Source organism: Dromaius novaehollandiae, chromosome 11 (assembly GCF_036370855.1).
Source record: "Dromaius novaehollandiae isolate bDroNov1 chromosome 11, bDroNov1.hap1, whole genome shotgun sequence".
NCBI lineage: Eukaryota > Metazoa > Chordata > Aves > Casuariiformes > Dromaiidae > Dromaius > Dromaius novaehollandiae.
Window position 1 is genome coordinate 46,149 of NC_088108.1, and position 12,524 is coordinate 58,672.

The window sequence follows — 12,524 nt, forward strand, 5'->3', positions numbered from 1 at the left end:
CCGTGCCCTATAGGGCAGTGGCAGGCCCATAGCTGCTGGCTGGGCTTCTGAGGTCACAGCAGCCTCCATGCCCTTTACGGCAGTGGCAGGCCCCTGACTGTTTACTGTGCTTCTGAGCTGACAGCAGCGTCAGCGCCTCATAGGCCAGTGGCAGGCCCGTAGCTGCTGCCTGTGCTTGTGAGGTCACAGCAGCCTCAGTGCCTCATAGGCCAGTGGCAGGCCCATAGCTGCTGCCTGTGCTCATGAGGTCACAGCAGCCTCAGTGCTTCACAGGCCAGTGGCAGGCCCCTTGCTGCTGGCTGTGCTTGTGAGGTCACCTCAGCCTCAGTGCCTCATCGGGCAGTGGGAGTCCCATAGCTGCTGCCTGGGCTCGTGAGGTCACAGCAGCCTCAGTGCTTCACAGGCCAGTGGCAGGCCCCTGGCTGCTGGCTGTGCTTGTGAGGTTACAGAAGCCTCAGTGCCTCATAGGCCCGTGGGAGGCTAATGGCTGCTTGGTGTGCTTTTGAGGTCACAGCAACCTCAGTGCCTCATAGGCCAGCGGAGGCCCGTAGCTGCTGTTTGTTCTTGTAAGCTCACAGCAGTCCTATCTCCTGATAGGCCCGTGGCAGGCCTCTGTCTGCTGGCTGCCTTTTGAGGTCACATTTGTCTCTGTACCTTATAGGGCAAAGGCAGGCCTCTGGCTCCTCGCTGTGCTTGTGAGGTCACAGCAGCCTCAGTGCCTCATAGGCCCGTGGGAGGCCAATGGCTGCTTGGTGTGCTTTTGAGGTCACAGCAGCCTCCGTGCCTCATAGGCCAGTGGCAGGCCCGTAGCTGCTGCCTAGGCTCGTAAGGTCACAGCAGCCTCAGTGCTTCACAGGCCAGTGGCAGGCCCATAGCTGCTGGCTGTGCTTGTGAGGTTACAGAAGCCTCAGTGCCTGATAGGCCAGTGGAAGGCCAATGACTGCTGCGTGGGCTTGTGAGGTCAGAGAAGCCTCAGTGCCCTATAGGGCAGTGGCAGGCCCATAGCTGCTGGCTGTGCTTTTGAGGTCACAGCAGCCTCCATGCCCTTTACGGCAGTGGCAGGCCCCTGACTGTTTACTGTGCTTCTGAGCTGACAGCAGCGTCAGCGCCTCATCGGGCAGTGGGAGGCTAATGGCTGCTGCCTGTGCTTGTGAGGTCACAGCAGCCTCCTTTTCCTATAGGCCAGTGGCAGGCCCATAGCTGCTGGCTGTGCTTGTCAGGTCACAGCAGTCCTATTGCCTGATAGGCCCGTGGCAGGCCTCTGTCTGCTGGCTGCCTTTTGAGGTCACATTTGTCTCTGTACCTAGAGACTCATAGGCCAGCAGCAGGCCCCTGGCTGCTGACTGTGCTTGTGAGGTCACAGCAGCCTCAGTGCTTCACAGGCCAGTGGCAGGCCCCTTGCTGCTGGCTGTGCTTGTGAGGTTACAGAAGCCTCAGTGCCTGATAGCCACTTGGGATGCCAATGGCTGCTTGGTGTGCTTTTGAGGTCACAGCAGCCTCCGTGCCCTATAGGGCAGTGGCAGGCCCATAGCTGCTGGCTGGGCTTCTGAGGTCACAGCAGCCTCCATGCCCTTGAGGGCAGTGGCAGGCCCCTGACTGTTTACTGTGCTTCTGAGCTGACAGCAGCGTCAGCGCCTCATAGGCCAGTGGCAGGCCCGTAGCTGCTGCCTGTGCTTGTGAGGTCACAGCAGCCTCAGTGCCTCATAGGCCAGTGGCAGGCCCATAGCTGCTGCCTGTGCTCATGAGGTCACAGCAGCCTCAGTGCTTCACAGGCCAGTGGCAGGCCCCTTGCTGCTGGCTGTGCTTGTGAGGTCACCTCAGCCTCAGTGCCTCATCGGGCAGTGGGAGTCCCATAGCTGCTGCCTGGGCTCGTGAGGTCACAGCAGCCTCAGTGCTTCACAGGCCAGTGGCAGGCCCCTGGCTGCTGGCTGTGCTTGTGAGGTTACAGAAGCCTCAGTGCCTCATAGGCCCGTGGGAGGCTAATGGCTGCTTGGTGTGCTTTTGAGGTCACAGCAACCTCAGTGCCTCATAGGCCAGCGGAGGCCCGTAGCTGCTGTTTGTTCTTGTAAGCTCACAGCAGTCCTATCTCCTGATAGGCCCGTGGCAGGCCTCTGTCTGCTGGCTGCCTTTTGAGGTCACATTTGTCTCTGTACCTTATAGGGCAATGGCAGGCCTCTGGCTCCTCGCTGTGCTTGTGAGGTCTCAGCAGCCTCATTGCCCTATAGGGCAGTGGCAGGCCCTTGACTGCTGGCTGTGCTTGTAAGGTCACAGCAGTCCTATTTCCTGATAGGCCCATGGCAGGCCTCTGTCTGCTGGCTGCGTTTTGAGGTCACTTTTGTCTCTGTACCTTATAGGGCAATGGCAGGCCTCTGGCTCCTTGCTGTGCTTGTGAGGTCACCTCAGCCTTAGTGCCTCATAGGCCAGTGGCAGGCCCATAGCTGCTGCCTGTGCTCGTGAGGTCACAGCAGCCTCAGTGCTTCACAGGCCAGTGGCAGGCCCCTTGCTGCTGGCTGTGCTTGTGAGGTCACCTCAGCCTCAGTGCCTCATAGGCCAGTGGGAGGCCCATAGCTGCTGCCTGGGCTCGTGAGGTCACAGCAGCCTCAGTGCCTGAGAGGCCCATGGGAGGCCAATGGCTGCTTGGTGTGCTTTTGAGGTCACAGCAGCCTCCGTGCCTCATAGGCCAGTGGCAGGCCCCTTGCTGCTGCCTGGGCTCGTGAGGTCACAGCAGCCTCCATGCCCTTGAGGGCAGTGGCAGGCCCCTGACTGTTTACTGTGCTTCTGAGCTGACAGCAGCGTCAGCGCCTCATCGGGCAGTGGGAGGCCCGTAGCTGCTGCCTGTGCTTGCGAGGTCACAGCAGCCTCCTTTTCCTATGGGCCTGTGGCAGGCCAATGGCTGCTGGCTGTGCTTGTGAGGTCACAGCAGCCTCAGTGCCTGATAGGCCCGTGGGAGGCCAATGGCTGCTTGGTGTGCTGTTGAGGTCACAGCAGCCTCCGTGCCTCATAGGCCAGTGGCAGGCCCATAGCTGCTGGCTGGGCTTCTGAGGTCTGTGGCGGACAGATGAGTGAACTTTTGCCTTGAACATTTCTTGGTACATAAGATGCAAGCGAACCATAACCCCGAACAAGCCATCTGTTCCCAGCGGAAACAGGACTGAGCTGCTGCGACCCCTGAAAAGGTCTCCCTGCGACCACCCGGGACACACCGAGCCTGCACTGAACGAGACCGCAATCGGGCAGAGACTTTGGGATCTGGATTGTAAATTATTGTCCGTTTTTAGCACAACTTCTATAAAACCTGCTTGGCATGAGTGGCTAAATTTGCTGAAGCCTTAGGCCGCACTCCCTAGTACGGTGAGAAAGGGCCCAGAGCTGCTGCAGGCGGGAATGATAAGGGCGTTACCAGCAATTTGCATTCCTGTGCACTGCTGAAACAGTGCTAATTGCTGAAGTTATCACCTTCTTTGTCAGGACCTTGAGAGCTAATGGCTGGACCCAAGAATGGAGACACACCTGTCAGCAGAAACGGCAACAGTAAACGGCCTACCTAGGGACAGTGATGAGACCCAATAAGGAGCAGGAGACCCCAGACCCAAATATTACTATTGGTCTGAACTACCACGTGAGGGGTGGGAAAACTTAATTTGAAAAAGCTATAATTGCCGAGGGATTTCTTTGTCCCCCCCCCCCCCCCCATCTCCTTCTCACTCCCTCTCTCGGCCCTCACTCCTCGTCCCTCGTCGGAGGCACCCAGCTTGAGCTGTGATTCGAGCGGAGTCAGCGGAACATCATCGGCCTCGGAGTGGTGGTAGCTAGCTTCCTCTCTCCTTTTCCAACTTTTCTCTATCTTTTCCCCTTACCCTTGTTCCCTCTTTTCCCTTCGCCTCCCCTTCGCCTCCCCCCCCCCCCACGCCTTTTCTCCCCACTTCGTGGAAAATAAAGGTAAAAGGTTGTACGATATTTGACCAGTTTTAGCGTCTTAATCTCGTCCTTGGGATCGTAACGAAACCCTCCCGATATTGGATCGGGACATCTAATTGGCGTCACGGACAGGATCCCTTGAGACGAGAGTGTCGTACAACCTTATGGTGTGCTGAGCGAGTGTGTGTGAACGAGACGTACGAACAAGTACGAAGCGAGTGCGGAGTTCCGATCCGCGGTTCCACTCTCCCGCGAGGGAAGCGGCCGGAGACGAACGAAGCGTAAGGAAGGAGTGAATGCTGAGATCTTTAGTATATTAGTTGGTGGTTCGGCTCCTGAGGGTGTATAGGGGAAACTTGGATTTTAAGGTGTGACCCCCCTCAGGATGAAATCCCCTTTGTAGGACATTTTTTGAACTAGTTTATGGTTTGGCTCCTGAGGGTGTATAGGGGAAACTTGGACTTTAAGGTGTGACCCCCTCAGGATGAAATCCCCTTTGTAGGACATTTTTTTTGTAGTAGCTTACAGTTTGGCCTCCCGGGAGCGTATAGGGGAAACTTGGACTCATTTAAGGTTTGGCCCTCCCGGGACGAAATCCCCTTTGTAGGATATGGCCGCCCAGAAGGCAGGCGACTTTTGTGGAGAAATCGAGAAACTATATGACCTTTTGGAAATACACTGTTCTCGCCCCTCGCCCTCAGGACGAGACTGGGCACAGAACCATTGGTCCCAATTGCAAAGTGTAGTGGACCGGATAGCGGTCTTGCAAAAAGAAGCTAAAGTTAAGAGAGGAAAAGGGAAAGCTATTGTTTGTGCCGTGTTAGGAGCGTGCCTAGCAGCTGCGGTGGAGGAGAAGAAGGGGGCACCTTGTCAGGCGGAGGCTGCGAATGCCGCGCTGCAAGCGGCGGTAACAGCCCTGCAAGAACAATTACGGGAAACCAAGCGGGCGCTGGAGGAGGAGAAACACCAGGGTCTGATATTGAAAGAGGAGCTAAGAAACCAGCTCCTGAGGGAGGCAGACGCCCTCACCGAAACTGAGGTGCTGCCTGAAGGAAAAAGGGTACGCCAAATTTACCCCCAAAGGGACCTAAAAAGACTAAAGGAGGCCGTAGACGACCCCCCCCATATGTGCCCACTAGTCAAAACAGAATATATATACGAGGATGATAGCGACAACCGCCCCCAGGTTGTTACCAAAGAAATCCCTTTCACAGCTACCGAATTGGCCAAGCTGCGAAAGGATTTTGCCAGAACGGCTAGGGAATCCGAAACCGAATACGTGTGGAGGGTATCCCTGTCGGGGGGGGGACGGAATCCTGCTATCTGAAAAGGAGGCAGAGGGATATTGGGGCCCAGGCGTGTTCCTGACAACCGGCGATTGCCGAGCCCCGTGGTCCCTGACTCAGAGGGCCGCATATTGGGCGGGGGGGCTGAACCCTTTGGAAAGGGGGGATCCCCTAGCTATAACAGGTTCCATCGATCAGTTGCTGGAAAGTGTACAAAAGGCAGCTTGTCTGCAAATGATGTATGATCGGGAACTCAAGCCAAACCTGAGCTCTCCGATGTTATCGCCAGTAGATCCCGAGAGGATGACACCCCTAATACGGGGACTTCCTGATTCCCTGAAACCTATTGGGATCCAATTGCAGGGGAGAATCCAAAATGTACCCCGCGAGGAGAGAATTGCGGCTGCCCTGGAGGGGATGGTAACCCCCGAGCATCAGCGGCTGGGAAAAAAGGTGTGGACCTGGGGGGAGGTAGCCCAGGAACTGATCAATTATGGGAGGAAATATGGGCCAGTCGGCCGGACTTATCAAAAAGCAGAAACTAGGGCCGTGCGGGCGGCAGAGCCAGCAAACAAGCCGCTGGCATTCTCTGGGAGGAGCCCAGACTTGGCCAGAAGAGAAAGAGCCCTGACCCGGCAGGGACTATGGCAATTGGGGCTGCAAAAGGGTGTGCCCCGAGACTTGATGGACGGGCTCTCAACCAAAAAACTAGAGCTTCTGGTGCGAAGGTGGTCCGGACAGGGACTCCCGCCCAGACCGAAACTACCTTCCACACCGGTGTTAAACGTGGGAGAGGGGTTTGAGGGGGATGAAAGGGAGGCGGAAAACTAGCTCCTCCGTCCCCTCAGGGTGAGGGGGGAGGCGGAGGGTGGATGTTTATAAGACAGCTCACCTGCAATAACAAAGGGGATTTGTTAATCACTGTAGCGGTGGGGCCAAAGAGAAGGCCTGTAACCTTTTTAATTGACACAGGGGCCCAAATTACAGCACTAAAATGGAGTGAGGCAGAACGGTGTGGAATCTCGGCCCCCTCCAAACACCTAATAGTTTTAAATGCTCTGGGGAAGACCCAGACTGTGCCCATGACCCCGGTAACATTGTGGTTACCAGGGGAAGAGAGTCCTGTGGACACCATGGTGGCTGTGGGGCCTTTTCAAATGAACCTTTTAGGGATAGATGTCCTGAAGGGGAAACAGTGGCGAGATACCCAGGGAAATTCCTGGTCCTTCGGTGTTCCTCAAGTTAGAAGACTAACCAGGGATTTCGGGGTGGCAGTGCGCTTGCTGCAAGCGGCACCTCTCCTCCCCCCTTCCTGGCTGACTAATGTAAAACCCTACCCGTTACCTTTGGGAGCCAGGGAGGGTATTACCCCAGTATTGGAGGACCTGAAAAAACAGGGAGTTGTGATCCCAGCACAGTCCCCCTTCAATTCCCCTGTATGGCCAGTTCGAAAACCAAATGGCAAGTGGAGACTAACCGTAGACTATCGGCGACTAAATAACAATACAGGCCCATTGACGGCCGCTGTGCCAAATATTGCTGAGTTGATAACGACTATCCAGGAGCAGTCCCACCCTGTGATGGCAACAATCGATGTGAAAGACATGTTTTTTATGGTCCCTTTGCAGCCTGAGGACCAAGAGCGTTTTGCCTTCACGTGGGAGGGACAGCAATACACGTTCACCCGACTACCTCAGGGGTACAAGCACTCCCCTACACTAGCCCATCATGCGCTAGCACAAGAGCTTGAAACTGTCCCCATACAGGCGGGAGTCAAAATTTATCAATACATAGATGATGTGCTCGTGGGAGGGAGCCGGGTAGAGGACGTTGAGAAATCGCAGTGCGACATTATTGCCCACCTAGAGCGGATAGGGCTGACAATTCCGCCCGAAAAGATCCAAACTCCCTCCAGCGAGGTAAAATTTCTGGGAATTTGGTGGAGGGGAGGGATGACCTGCATTCCCCCGGATACCCTATCCTCATTGGACTCAATTAAAATGCCGGAGTCCAAGAAGGACTTGCAACATGCTTTAGGGCTGCTTGTGTTTTGGAGGAAGCACATTCCCGATTTTTCAATTATTGCTAGGCCATTATATGACTTACTACGGAAAAGGGCTCACTGGGAGTGGACCTCGGTCCACGATGAGGCGTTGCAGCTGCTGGTCTTTGAGGCAAATGCTTACCAGGCCTTGGGGCCAATCCACCCCACCGACCCTATCCAGATTGAATGGGAGTTTGCCCGGACCGGACTCTCTATCCACCTGTGGCAGAAGGGACCAGAGGGGCCTACACGGCCCATCGGGTTTTATTCACGTAGCTTCAAAGACGCTGAAAAGCGGTATACTACATGGGAGAAGGGGCTGTTTGTGGTCAGCCTTGCTCTAAGGGAGGCTGAACAGACTATTCGAAAGCAACCCCTAGTTCTCCGAGGGCCATTTAAGGTAACCAAAGCAATCCTGGCAGGGACCCCGCCACCTGACGGGGTGGCTCAGAGAGCCTCTGTGCGAAAATGGTACGCACAAATAGAGCATTATTGTGAAATTTTTTCTGTAACGGAAGGAGCCACTAAAATATTAAATATACAAGACGAAGTAGACTTGAATAAAGAAAACCCCCAACTCCCCCCTGTAATTCAAGTAGCTCCCCCATTTTCCGATCAGATCCTAAATGCATGGTTCACAGATGCTTCCTCAAAGCGGGAAGGGAAAACCTGGAGATACCGGGCTGTGGCGCTCCAGGTGGGGACTAAAGAGCAGATCATTACAGAGGGAGAGGGCAGTGCACAGGTGGGAGAGCTAGTTGCAGTGTGGAGCGTATTCCAACGCGAAAGCCAGGCTACTTCCCCAGTACACATCTACACAGACTCTTATGCGGTGTTCAAAGGCTGCACGGAATGGCTTCCTTTTTGGGAACAAAACGGTTGGGAGGTTAATAGAATACCAATCTGGCAAAAGGAGAGGTGGCAAGATATCCTTGCAATTGCAAAACAGGGGAAGTTTGCAGTGACATGGGTGGCTTCCCACCAACAAAACAATACCCCGACGGGCCGGTGGAATGCTGAAGTAGACGAATTAGCTCGGTTAGCTCCATTACAAAGTGCCCAGATACAAGAAAACTGGGAGTACTTATTAGAGTGGCTGCATGTAAAAAGGAGGCACTTAGGGATCAACGATCTCTTCCACGAGGCACAAGCTCGGGGATGGCCGGTCACTAGAGAGGAGTGCAAAACTTGCATATCCGCCTGCGAGCAATGCCGTGTCCGTTTGGACAGGCACCCCCTAGAAAACGAGCCCCTGCACCTCAGGGAAGGAAAAGGCTTGTGGGAGGCCTGGCAGATCGACTACATCGGACCTTTCCGAAAATCAGCAGGGAAATGTTATGTGTTGGTGGGAGTCGAAATAGTATCCGGACTTGCACAAGCCTGGGCCTGCACCAAGGCGACCGGAGAGAACACGGCGAGGGCCCTCAAGGAATGGTTTGGAACCTTTCCCAAACCACAGGCTATTCAATCTGATAACGGCTCACATTTCACTGCGAAAATAGTCCAGGAGTGGGCAGCTCGGGAAGGAATTTCGTGGGTGTTCCACACTCCATACTACCCACAAGCGAATGGGATTGTGGAGCGAACCAATGGGTTGCTCAAGCGTTTTTTAAAACCGCACAAACCAGGGTGGGATGAGCGAATGGGGGAGGCAGTGACCAACGTCAACAGCCGCTGGGGGACAAATGGATGCCCCAAAATTGCGGCATTTTGTCCCCAAGCCCCAACACTCATACCTGCCTCCCAGAGCACTGATTCCCCTGATATCCCATCCCGTTCCCCTGGCCAGCCTGTTTTGGTCGAACTTCCCACAGTGGGAGCCGTACCGCTCGTATTAGACACTCCGATAAATAAATATACTTGGACAGCAAAAGATGCTAGTGGGAAAACCCACAAGATTCACACAAAATGGATTATTCCCTCCTTCTGACCCGAGGAGCGAGTTTGTTTTTATTTCTGTTTTCAAGGGCAGCGATCTGACCAAGATGCACCTACTGCTCTGGACCATCCTGACTCAAGGACGCATCCACGAGGGTGATGAATGACCACTTCCCCTACCTTCCCTCAACCCATTTAATCCATTCAAGAACAACGAATTTGTGTTGCTGGTGAAAGCAGTAAGCCAAACTTTCAATTTAAGCCACTGCTGGGTTTGCGGAGGACCGCTAGGGTTATCAAGTTGGCCGTGGATGTCCACACCCCTCACCCCAGACCAGATCGTAAGCAATTATAGCGAAACCGTGGAAGACACGTGGGACGACAGTGGGACCTGGCCAATTCAGTTCCCAGCCATGGGGCAGTATTGTTTAAATCGTACCCAGGAGGGAGGAACTGAGGTGGGGGAAAGTAAATGTCGATGGACATTCACCCGTAGGACACTCGATAAAGACAAGAATCTCCACCTATGGACTTGGCTCGATGAAACGGGGCGCGGTCAGGGATTTGAGGGATACTGGTCAAACAAAAATGAAACTTTAATTCTCCAACGACCCAATTATCCCCCTTACAAGCAAATCTGCAAATGGAGAGGTACTTTTGGGGCTTGGTATTGTACCGGCCAAATAGGTGATGGGGCAACCACATTTTTCAGCCCTCTGGGTGACAAAGACACAACTTACTTTCAATTTCCACCTGGAATAAATGGGCCATTTGCTCAGGGCATTGGAGCTAAGAAGGGGCATTATTGGATCTGCGGACACACAGCATATAAATTTTTACCTGCTGGATGGTCAGGAATTTGTTATATAGGGATTATCAGACCTTTGTTTTTCCTTTTACCAGAAACAGGCGGACCTCGGCTAGGCGTAAAGGTATATGATAACCTCGGAGACAGAAGGGTTGCCCGTAAGACGCGGTCCATTAAGGTAGATTTGGGTGGGACGCAAAAATGGGGAGATAATGAGTGGCCTCCTGAACGAATAATTCAACATTACGGGCCGGCAACCTGGAACCCTAATGAACCAATATCGGGGGCGAGGGAACCAATTTATAACCTAAATCGAATAATCAGACTACAAGCGGCTCTAGAAATTATTACCAACAAAACCGCTGATGCAATAGATCTTTTAACCCTGCAATCTCAACAGATGCGCACGGCAATCCTTCAGCACCGCATGGTTTTAGACTATCTATTAGCTGAGGAGGGAGGGGTGTGTGGGAAATTAAATATTTCCAACTGTTGTTTAGAAATAGATGATGTAGGCGAAGTAGTTCTCCAGTTAACCAAAGATATCAGAAAAATAGCCCACGTCCCTGTCCAAACCTGGAAGAGCTGGAGTGGCGATTTGTGGTCCTGGTTACCGGGGGCACTGTGGGTGAAACAGTTAATATTGTATTTGTCATGCGTGGTCGCCGCTTTGATGTTCTTACCTTGTATAATTCCTTGCTTTGTTCAATTAATCCGACATGTTGTGTCAAATATGCAATTTGTTCCGACCACCTCACCTGACGGCATAAAGAAAATCCGTGCCATCCATCGGCCACGGCCAACCACAGTACCCATCATTTAAAACCCACTCCCAGTTTATCCTGAAGGAGGCAACTGCATATTAACATCCACAACGCATTTGCTAACTGTTTTATACTTGTTGTAACAATCACTTACCTTGTTATCTCAGTTTTGATTTTTGTTCTATGAAGTTAAAGAATTAGCTTGCATTGAGCAAGACCTCTGTTTAATCGCTGTTAAGTACCTTTCCTTTTACTCTTCCCACAACTTGTTCCCTGCGTGCTTCTATCTTTTCTATATTTCCTACTGGTCTCTCTCTCTCTCTGTCTCATATTATCACCATGGACGAAGGCTATGAAGACTTCAGGAAGGAGACATACCAATCAATGTTTAAGTCACGGGGTGGTGTGGCGGACAGATGAGTGAACTTTTGCCTTGAACATTTCTTGGTACATAAGATGCAAGCGAACCATAACCCCGAACAAGCCATCTGTTCCCAGCGGAAACAGGACTGAGCTGCTGCGACCCCTGAAAAGGTCTCCCTGCGACCACCCGGGACACACCGAGCCTGCACTGAACGAGACCGCAATCGGGCAGAGACTTTGGGATCTGGATTGTAAATTATTGTCCGTTTTTAGCACAACTTCTATAAAACCTGCTTGGCATGAGTGGCTAAATTTGCTGAAGCCTTAGGCCGCACTCCCTAGTACGGTGAGAAAGGGCCCAGAGCTGCTGCAGGCGGGAATGATAAGGGCGTTACCAGCAATTTGCATTCCTGTGCACTGCTGAAACAGTGCTAATTGCTGAAGTTATCACCTTCTTTGTCAGGACCTTGAGAGCTAATGGCTGGACCCAAGAATGGAGACACACCTGTCAGCAGAAACGGCAACAGTAAACGGCCTACCTAGGGACAGTGATGAGACCCAATAAGGAGCAGGAGACCCCAGACCCAAATATTACTATTGGTCTGAACTACCACGTGAGGGGTGGGAAAACTTAATTTGAAAAAGCTATAATTACCGAGGGATTTCTTTGTCCCCCCCCCCCCCCATCTCCTTCTCACTCCCTCTCTCGGCCCTCACTCCTCGTCCCTCGTCGGAGGCACCCAGCTTGAGCTGTGATTCGAGCGGAGTCAGCAGAACATCATCGGCCTCGGAGTGGTGGTAGCTAGCTTCCTCTCTCCTTTTCCAACTTTTCTCTATCTTTTCCCCTTACCCTTGTTCCCTCTTTTCCCTTCGCCTCCCCTTCGCCTCCCCGCCCGCCACACGCCTTTTCTCCCCACTTCGTGGAAAATAAAGGTAAAAGGTTGTACGATATTTGACCGGTTTTAGCGTCTTAATCTCGTCCTTGGGATCGTAACGAAACCCTCCCGATATTGGATCGGGACAAGGTCACAGCAGCCTCTGTTCCCTATAGGCCAGTGGCAGGCCCATAGCTGCTGGCTGTGCTTGTCAGGTTACAACACTCCTACAGCCTGATAGGCCAGCAGCAGGCCCCTGGCTGCTGACTGTGCTTGTGAAGTCACAGCAGCCTCCGTGCTTCACAGGCCAGTGGCAGGCCCCTTGCTGCTGGCTGTGCTTGTGAGGTTACAGAAGCCTCAGTGCCTGATAGGCCCGTGGGATGCCAATGGCTGCTGGGTGTGCTTTTGAGGTCACAGCAGCCTCAGTGCCTCATAGGCCAGTGACAGGCCCATAGCTGCTGTTTGTTCTTGTAAGGTCACAGCAGTCCTATTTCCTGATAGGCCCGTGGCAGGCCTCTGTCTGCTGGCTGCCTTTTGAGGTCACATTAGTCTCTGTACCTTATAGGGCAATGGCAGGCCTCTGGCTCC